We start from the raw sequence: 9910 nt of genomic DNA on the forward strand, positions 1-9910 counted from the left end.
ATTGAAAATGAAATACAGAAATATATAATTTACATAGGTATTCACACCCCTGAGTCAATACTTTGTAGAAGCACCGTTGGCAGTGATTACAGCTGTGAGTCTTTCTCGGTAAGTCTCTATGAGCTTTCCATACCTGGATTGTGCAACATTTGCCAAATTTTTTAAAATTCTTCAAGCTCTGTCAAAATAGTTGTTGATCATTGCTAGAGGTCAATTTCAGGTTATGCCATAGATTTTCAAGTAGATTTAAGTCAAAACTCTAACTTGGACAGTCAGGAACATTCACTGTCTTCTTGATAAGCCACGCCAGTGTAGATGTGGCCTTGTGTTTAAGGTTATTATCCTTCTGAAAGTTTAATTAATCTCCCAGTGTCTGGTGGAAAGCAGACTGAACCAGGTTTACCTCTAGGATTTTGCCTGTGCTAGCTCTATTCAGTTTCTTTTTTATCACGAAAAACTCCCCAGTCCTTAACGATTACAAGCATACCCATAACATGATGCAGCCACCACTATGCTTGACAATATGGAGAGTGGTACTCCGCAATGTGTGATATTGAGTTTGCTCAAAACAACACACTTTTTTTCTGTTCAGGACAAAAACGTAACTGCTTTGCTACAATTCTTTTCAGTATTACTTTAGTGCCTTGTTGCGAACAGGACGCATGTTTTGGAATATTTTTTATTCTGTACAGGCTTCCTTCTTTTCACTGTCAATTACAGTAGGTTAGTATTGTGGAGAAGCTAGAATGTTGTTGATCCATCCTCAGTTTTCTCCTATCACAGCGGTTTCCTTCCTCTCAGGCATCTGAGTTAGGAAGGACGCCTGTATCTTTGTAGTGACTGGGCATATTGATACACAATCCAAATTGTAATTAATAACGTCACCATTCTCAAAAGGGATATTCGATGTCTGCTTTTTTTTTAACCATCTACCAATAGGTGCCCTTCTTTGCAAGGCATTGGAAAACCTCCCTCGTCTTTGTGGTTGAATCTGTGTTTGAAATTCTGCTCGAATGAGGGACCTTCAAAATAATTGTGTGAGTGAGATACAGAGATGAGGTAGTCATTCAAAAATAATGTTAAACACTATTATTGAATACACAGTGAGTCCATGCAACTTATGTGACTTGTTAAGCACTTGTTTTTACTTGTTTTTTACTACTGAATGTATTTAGGCTTGCCATAACAAAGGGGTTCAATACTTATTGACTCAAGACATTTCAGCTTTTCATTTTTTATTAATTTGTAAACAAAACTATGTTCCACTTTGACGTTATGGGGTATTGTGTGTAGGCCAGTGACAAAACCTTTTACATTTAATTTAAAAAATTGGGCTGTAACACAACAAAATGTGGGAAAGTCAAGGTGTGTGAATCATTTCTGAAGGCACTGTAAGTCTTTCTGGTCTGTCAAATAAAAAAATAATTGTTCATATATTTTGTTGCACAACCAGAGAAGCTGGCAACTGTTGTTATTCTCCACTTTAAGAACAAGGCTACTTTTTGTAATGTAGATCAATTTGCTTTTCAGGGAATTCYTTTTTCTTAGAAAGACTGGAAGATGTGGAAAATAGAGGGTCTGCTGACAAGTTAGCTCACTCAAGTTGAATGGATATTTCCCACCATGCATTGGCGTTAAGTTGAACACTGTTTCTTTTGACAGGTGGTAGGAGGAGTTATTTAAGCGATACACATATTTGAGTCAACCCATTGGTTCCCAATGACTGGGATGTCTAACGTGTTGACACTTACGGCAAGGCTCCAGAATACTGTAACAATCTTCGTTGGGAGAAAGAGAGGAGGACCAAAGCGCAGCGTGGTAAGTGTTCATGATGAATATTTAATGGAACAAACTGAACACTGAAATAAAAAACAATAACGTGAACGAACGAAAACCGAAACAGTTCCGTGTGGAACACACAGACATGGAAGACAACCACCCACAAAACACAATAGAAAACAGGCTCCCTAAATATGGTTCCCAATCAGAGACAACGACTAACACCTGCCTCTGATTGAGAACCATATGAGGCCAAACGAAAAACCCAACATAGAAAAACAAACATAGATAACCCACCCAACTCACGCCCTGACCATACTAAAACAAAGAAATAACAAAAAAGGTCAGAACGTGACAAATACAATTTTCCCCTGACTAACTGACTAACTTTTCCAGTTGGTGGCACCAGCTCGCAGCTGTGAACGCTGCGTGTAACACATCCGGTATCAGGATAAATAAAAAGCAAGGTCTGCTAACTTTCTTTAATTATGTTTAATTACCGCAAACAATGAATGGCAAATGCAATTTTCGTATATACGGGTTCGCTGTATCACCGCGCAGGGTAAACAGGGAACTGCAGGAAGTACGTAAACAGCTGTTCTTATACCGTGATGACGTAGTTCCAACGCGTCTGTTGYCCTATCACAGTAGAGGCTGGGCGCGGTTTAGACTTTGCCCCGCCTTTGCTGGCCCTCGGATTTGTCCAAGCKCCTTGMCGCGTTCCTTTTGTCCACATCTGGTTGCTGGGTAGATTAGATCCGTCTTGTGTCTGTCGATTCTACACTGAAACAGTTCCTAATATGGTATTGTCCAGTATTCTAACCTCCTGGTTGGCCTAGAGAGATGCACCCCTCCCCTCTCCAGACTGTCCACAGCTTTTATGGCCTGTGTTGGTCAGTCCTTACACCTACACACACATACACAAACAATACAGAGGGGGGTGTGTGTGTGTGTAACAAAACAATATTCATCTTCAAACAATATGCTAACAGGCTATAATGCATAAACATAAATCCTAACACAGCATCACACAAAATAATACATTTGAGTCATCATCTTATCATCTCATTATAAAGTTATTCACAATGCTTTATTAAGAAGTGTAATAGAATGTGTATATATTTTGAAATGCAACCTAATCCAGTGATTGTCATGAATTTTGGTTTGACAATTAGGTAATTTTACTGTCAAAATAATGCTCCAGATTTTTTTTTTTTTCAATAGAGATGGGTTTGCCTTCATCTTTATGTGCGCTAATATTATATATAGGCCTAACTCAATTGGTGCTAATTCTCACCAGCTGAGGAAGTGGAAACTCAACACATTAGCTAGATCGCTAACTCTAAATATAACACCTACTGCTAGTAGCCATGTATTAATCTAACAGTAAATATACTGTCCTAAAAAAAACTTTGCAATGATTCATAGTGCACTCGCGATGGCCAAAGTGCAATTTCGCACGCTCCGCATTTCAAAGCAATATCAGATATCTGACTGTAAAACACTGTACTTTGAGCTCAATAATGATCGTTGACAATTAAAATAATCTCTACAGAAAGCTGCCCTCTCTCTTTAATATGGACAACTATTTGTTTTTTTGATGCAAATGCATTTTGAAATGTTATACAATCACGAGGGGCACACAAGGGGGAGAGAGCGTTTGAGAGGCTCACTCATTACAACAGCTGGCCCCAGCGAAACAGTCAGGCACAGTGGCAGGGGCAGACACTTTTTATTTATTACAGGAACCATGAGGATAATGCACTTTTCTATTTGTGCTTTTATCCGCCCCAACAATAGGACGTTTTGATTGAGGTGAACAGGTAGAACGCGGCAATACCATTTTTTACTTGCACGGCCAAGTCAAAGGGTAACAAAATGCGACTAAATGGTATGCCTGGCGCCCTGCCTCAGTTGCGTTGGACTGTGCTTCAACCACATTCCACTAGTTGTCTCATTTGACAAAAACAATCATCAGAGAGTTGAGGGTAAGGAAGAAATGTATCAAAGAAGTAGAGAAAGAGACTGAAAAAAAGAGGGGATGAAGAGAAGATGGAAATATGAATAGGGTGACTGTAACGATATTCGTCTTTCCGATGAAGAGTAGTCATCGGACCAAAGCGCAGCGTGGTAAGTGTTCATGTTATATTTATTAAAAACAGAACACTAAACAAAATAACAAAGAGAAGGAASGAAAACAAAACAGTCCTGTAAGGTGCAGCAACACAAAACAGAAAACAACTACCCACAAAACCAACATGGAAAATGGCAACCTAAATAGGCTCCCCAATCAGAGACAACGAGAAACAGCTGTCTCTGATTGGGAACCAATTCATAAACCTACATACCCCTAGACCATACAAAATCCCCATAGATAAACCAAAACCCCTAGACAATACAAAAACTAAACAAACCACCCTTGTCACACCCTGACCTAACCAAAAAATAAAGAAAACAAATATAACTAAAGTCAGGGCGTGACAGTGACAGAAGAGGGGGTAGAGAGAAAAAATGGAATGACAGAAAAGAAAGAAAACAACTTGAGGTTAGTCTTTCCAGGTAATGGTAGAACACTGTTTCAGATTGAACCTCCCTCCCTGGCCCTGCCCAAACTCTCTTGCTCTCTCTGCCAATCTGTTCCATACCTCCACTGTGATGTAACTCCCTGCGCCGAACATGTTTTCCGACACACACACACACAGAGGCCCCATTCATTCATTGCAGTTGTTTGTGTGCCGCTCCAAATAGTTCACATTTCTCTCCCCATCTGTGGGCCTGCAACGGCCAATAAGGTATTTATTTATGTAAGATGACTCTTATGGGTAAGCCACCCCACATATGCCTTCTGATGTGCACATTTTTTTGACTAAGCATATGCAGAGGAGCTGTGGGGGGGAAAGCATCTCAACAGATACAGTAAACACACACATTCTCTCTCACTCTCACACACGTGCGCATACATATTTGACTGTTTCAGGAAACTAGGTGTATGTCGCAAGTCACAACTTCCCAGGAGAGCCATTTGAACAAAAACATTTTTTATTGAAATGCATTTTTGGGCAGAAATGCCTTCTCAAACATGTGAACTTTCATGTACCTTAATAACAAACTTTTATGCCATCTGTAAATATGAATAAAGTTGTTAAATTACGAGCCTAGTTGGTTTAGCCAAAGAAAAAGTCAGGAACCTTCCCGCTAGCAATGATTGGCTGAGAATGAGTGGGCGAGAGATGAGTTTCAGATTGGTCTGTGGTGTAGCATCTTGTCTATAAAATGAGCTGCTCGTTATGCGTAGATTATCCTTTCTACTGCAGTTTTTTTTTTAGATATAACGTTAGCCATGAAGAACTGCAAACATGCTGCTACTGCTCTCAATAACATTGCTGCCCTGAATTTATCAGGCACTATCAACAAAGGTCAGTGGGAAAAGGTTGTGATGGACTACTTTCTGGAGGACGATCGTGCCATGTTGATTCTCTCTGACTCTGAAAATGAATCAGATGATAAGGAAATCCCTAATGTAGGTTCAAAAAAATTTGAAGAAAACATTTGTTTCTGATGACAGTGATGGGGAAGAAACGGCGATCAACAGTGTTGTTGTCACGGAAGAAGTTGACGGAGTTTTGAAATCAGTGGAATGTCTGTGCAAACTAAACAGAAACGACACTGGACGTCTTATTTAATGAAAGGGGTTGCAGTCTGCTGTGAAGCGTTCATCCATGTATACGGGTAAGAGTCTAGCTACAGTTTCAYATATTATATGTTTCTAATTTTGTAAGAAAGTTGTTTTCATTGCAAGTTTAAGCATGTTGTTATCTAGCGAGCTGAAGTTCAATGGCTGGCTTGCTAGCTAACATTGAACTTATTTGGTTAAGTTTAGCTAGCTATGCCAATCGGTTTGTATTGCTAGTACTCTATGGATTGGGATCATAGTTAATTCTTTAGCTAGCTAGTTAACGTTACATGTCTAAACAAAAAGACCCAAAGTTAAAGCTTGCTGTTAGTTCTCTAACGTTAGATAGATGGCTGGCTAGCTAGCTAACATTACGTGTATGAACTGTGTGTAGTGATATCTCAGAATGCCATTTCGCATTGCTAGTTATAGCCTAATGTTAACTAGCTAACATTGAACCTATTTGGTTAACTTTAGCTAGCTATGCCAATCGGTTTGTATTGCTAGTACTCTATGGATTAGGATTATGGTTAATTGTTTAGCTAGCTAGCTACATGTCTAAACAAAAGACCCTAAGTTAAAGCTTGCTGTTAGCTAGCTAGCGGACGTTAGATGACTGGCTTGCTAGCTAACATTATGTGTATGAACTGTGTGTAGTAATAACTCAGAATGCCATTTGGCATCTATTGCATAATAATGCTAAAATATTTGTACCTGGAATTTGTAATTCGGCATCAGTAGAACACGCCTGACTCTCCTCCACCGGTCATACAAGGAGAATGGTCTAATGCCTCCCATCAAAAAGAGAGCTGGGCCAAGCAAGCACCTGAAGCATGAGGACTTGCAGCGAGTGGTGAACTTCATCAACAACTACGCAGAGGATAATGCAGTAGTATTACCAGGACGCCACCCACACAAACACTTAGGTGGAAAGCTGCTGCCATCCCATGTGACAAAAGCAGCAGTGTGGCGTCTGTACATGGAATCAATGACAAGATTTGGTATGTAAAAGCATAAACACATTTTGATTATTTAATTGACCTCCAACATGATTGGCACTACTTTTATTGATCTCACATTATTTCTGTATTTTCCAGAGGTACGTGTAGTCGGGCTGCCTTCCTGCAGGAATCTGTGGAAAAAATTGCTGCCCCACATCACAAGCACTAAGCCCAGGACAGACCTGTGCTGGCAGTGCCAGAGGAACAACTATCAAGTCTTCAGATCTGCCAATCTTCAAGAAGTTGTTAAGTCAGTCAAGCTGAAGAAGCAAGAGCAGCATGTCCTGCTTGTTCAGAGTGAGCGGTCTGTCTACCAGAAGATGGTTGCTGACTGTAAGACCACCTGTCAAGACCTGCAGTTGTCTCTGGGGGCCCGTACTGAACCAGCAAGAAAATACATTAGGATGCATTACAGCTTTGATTTTGCTCAACAAGTAAGCAACATTTCCTCCTTTATACTGATTAAGGACGTAGATGGATAGATAGATAGATGTACACTCCAAAAATATATATACAGTTGAAGTCGGAAGATTACATACACCTTAGCCAAATACATTTAAACTCCGTTTTTCAGAATTCCTGACATTAAATCCTAGTAAAAATTCCCTGTCTTAGGTCAGTTAGGATCACCACTTTATTTTAAGAATGTGAAATGTCAGAATAATAGTAGAGAGAATAATTGATTTCAGCTTTTATTTATTTCATCACATTCCCAATGGGTCAGAAGTTTACATACACTCCATTAGTATTTGGGAGCATTGCCTTTAAATTGTTTAACTTGGGTCAAACGTTTGGGGTAGCCTTCCACAAGCTTCCCACAATAAGTTGGGTGAATTTTGGCCCATTCCTCCTGACAGAYCTGGTGTAACTGAGTCAGGTTTGTAGGCATCCTTGCTCGCACACGCTTTTTCAGATCTGCCCACAATTTTCTATAGGATTGAGGTCAGGGCGTGATAATGGCCACTCCAATACCTTGACTTTGTTATCCTTAAGCCATTTTGCAACAACTTTGGAAATATGCTCAGTGGCATTGTCCATTGGGAAGATCCATTTGCGACCAAGCTTTAACTTCCTGACTGATGTCTTGAGATGTTGTTTCAATAAATTAACATAATTGTACTTCCTTATGACGCCATCTATTTTGTGAAGTGCACCAGGCCCTCCTGCAGCAAAGCACCCCCACAACATGATGCTGCCACCCCCGTGCTTCACGGTTGGAATGGTGTTCTTGCAAGCCTCCCCCTTTTCCTCCAAACATGACGATGGTCATTATGGCCAAACAGTTCTATTTTGTTTCATCAGACCAGAGGACATTTCTTCAACAATCTTGGTTCCCATGTGCAGTTGCAAACTGTCTTTTTTATGGCGGTTTTGGAGCAGTGGCTTCTTCCTTGCTGAGCTGCATTTCAGGTTATGTCAATACAGGACTCGTTTTACTGTGGATATAGATACTTTTGTACCTGTTTCCTCTAGCATCTTCACAAGGTCCTTTGCTGTTGTTCTGGGATTGATTTGCACTTTTCGCACCAAAGTACATTAAAACCTGTTTGGGCTGCAGGGGCAGTATTGAGTAGCTCTGATAAAAGGTGCCCATTTCAAACGGCCTCGTACTCAATTCTTGCTCGTACAATATGCATATTATTATTACTATTGGATAGAAAACACTCTCTAGTTTCTAAAACCGTTTGAATTATATCTGTGAGTAAAACAGAACTCATTTGGCAGCAGACTTCCTGACCAGGAAGTGGAAAGTCTGAAAACGATGCTCTGTTCTAGGGCCTGCATATAAATGGGCATGATACGTATTAGTATACATGCACGTCATACCCCTTCCACTAGATGTCAAGAGGCCAGTGAGAGAAGAAATGGGTGATTATCTTGGTCTGAGGTGGAACAAATCCTCTTGGAATGACGTGTCACCCATTTCCTGTTTTCTGGAAAGCGCTCGAGGATGGACCTGGAATTGCTTCTGGAAAGCTGTCGTTATAGGCGACTACTATCTCCGGCTTTGATTTTATTTGATACATGTCACAATATCATCGTAAAGTATGTTTTTTCAATATAGTTTTATTAGATTACTGAAATTTTTTCGGGACGTTAGGCGTGTTGCTTTGTCTGCGTATGTTCAGGAAGGAGAGCTTCGCCGCCACTTGGCTAGTGTGCTTGCTAATTCAAGAGGGACAAAGGACGTTCTAAAACCAAACAACGATTGTTCTGGACAAAGGACCCCTTGTACAACATTCTGATGAAGCTCATCAAAAGTAGGACCCATTTTATGATGCTATTTCATATATCTGTCGAAATTTGTACTATTAGTTTTTGCTGCTGGGAAATGGCTTGGTTCGGCTATTGTGGTAAGCTAATATAATGCTATATTGTGTTTTCGCTGTAAAACACTTAAAAAAAAACGGAAATATTGGCTGGAATCACAAGATGTGCCTGTCTTTCATTTGCTGTACACCATGTATTTTTTAGAAATTTTTTATGATGAGTATTTAGGTATTCGACGTTGGTGTCTGTAATACTCTGGCTGCTTCGGTGCTATTTCTGACGGTAGCTGTGATGGTAGCAGCAATGTAAAACTGATTTATACCTCAAATATGCACATTTTTCGAACAAAACATAGATTTATTGTGTAACATGTTATAGGACTGTCATCTGATGAAGTTGTTTCTTGGTTAGTTTGGTTGGATCTTGGTTAGTTATGTTGGTTTTGTGCATGTTACCTGTGCTGTGAAAAATGTCTGTCCTTTTTTGTATTTGGTGTGTGAGCTAACATAAATATACATGGTGTTTTCGCTGTAAAACATTTAAAAATCGGACATGTTGGCTGGATTCACAAGATGTTTATCTTTCAAATGCTGTATTGGACTTGTTAATGTGTGAAAGTTAAAATTAAAATAATTTTGAATTTCGCGCCCTGCACTTGAGCTGGCTGTTGTCATAAGTGTACCGGCGTCGGGCTTGCAGCCTGAATAAGTTAATCTCTAGGAGACAGTCTCCTTCCTGAGCGGTATGACTGCTGCGTGGTCCCATAGTGTTTATACTTCCGCACTATTGTTTGTACAGATACACGTCGTGTACCTTCAGGCATTTGGAAATTGCTCCAATGATGAACCAGACTTGGGGAGGTCTACAAATATTTTTCTGAGGTCTTGGCTGATTTCTTTTAGATTTTCCCATGATGTCAAGCAAAGAGGCACTGAGTTTGAAGGTAGGCCTTGAAATACATCCATAAGTACACCTCCAATTGACTCAAATTATGTCAATAGCCTATCAGAAGCTTCTAAAGCCATGACATCATTTTAAGGAATTTTCCAAGCTGTTTAAAGGCACAGTCAACTTAGTGTATGTAAACGTCTGACCACTGGAATTGTGATACAGTGAATTATAAGTTAAATAATCTGTCTGTAAACAATTGTTGGAAAAATTACTTGTGTCATGCACAAAGTAGATG

The sequence above is a fragment of the Salvelinus sp. IW2-2015 genome, linkage group LG28 (genome assembly GCF_002910315.2).
Source record: "Salvelinus sp. IW2-2015 linkage group LG28, ASM291031v2, whole genome shotgun sequence".
Classification (NCBI taxonomy): Eukaryota; Metazoa; Chordata; class Actinopteri; order Salmoniformes; family Salmonidae; genus Salvelinus; species Salvelinus sp. IW2-2015.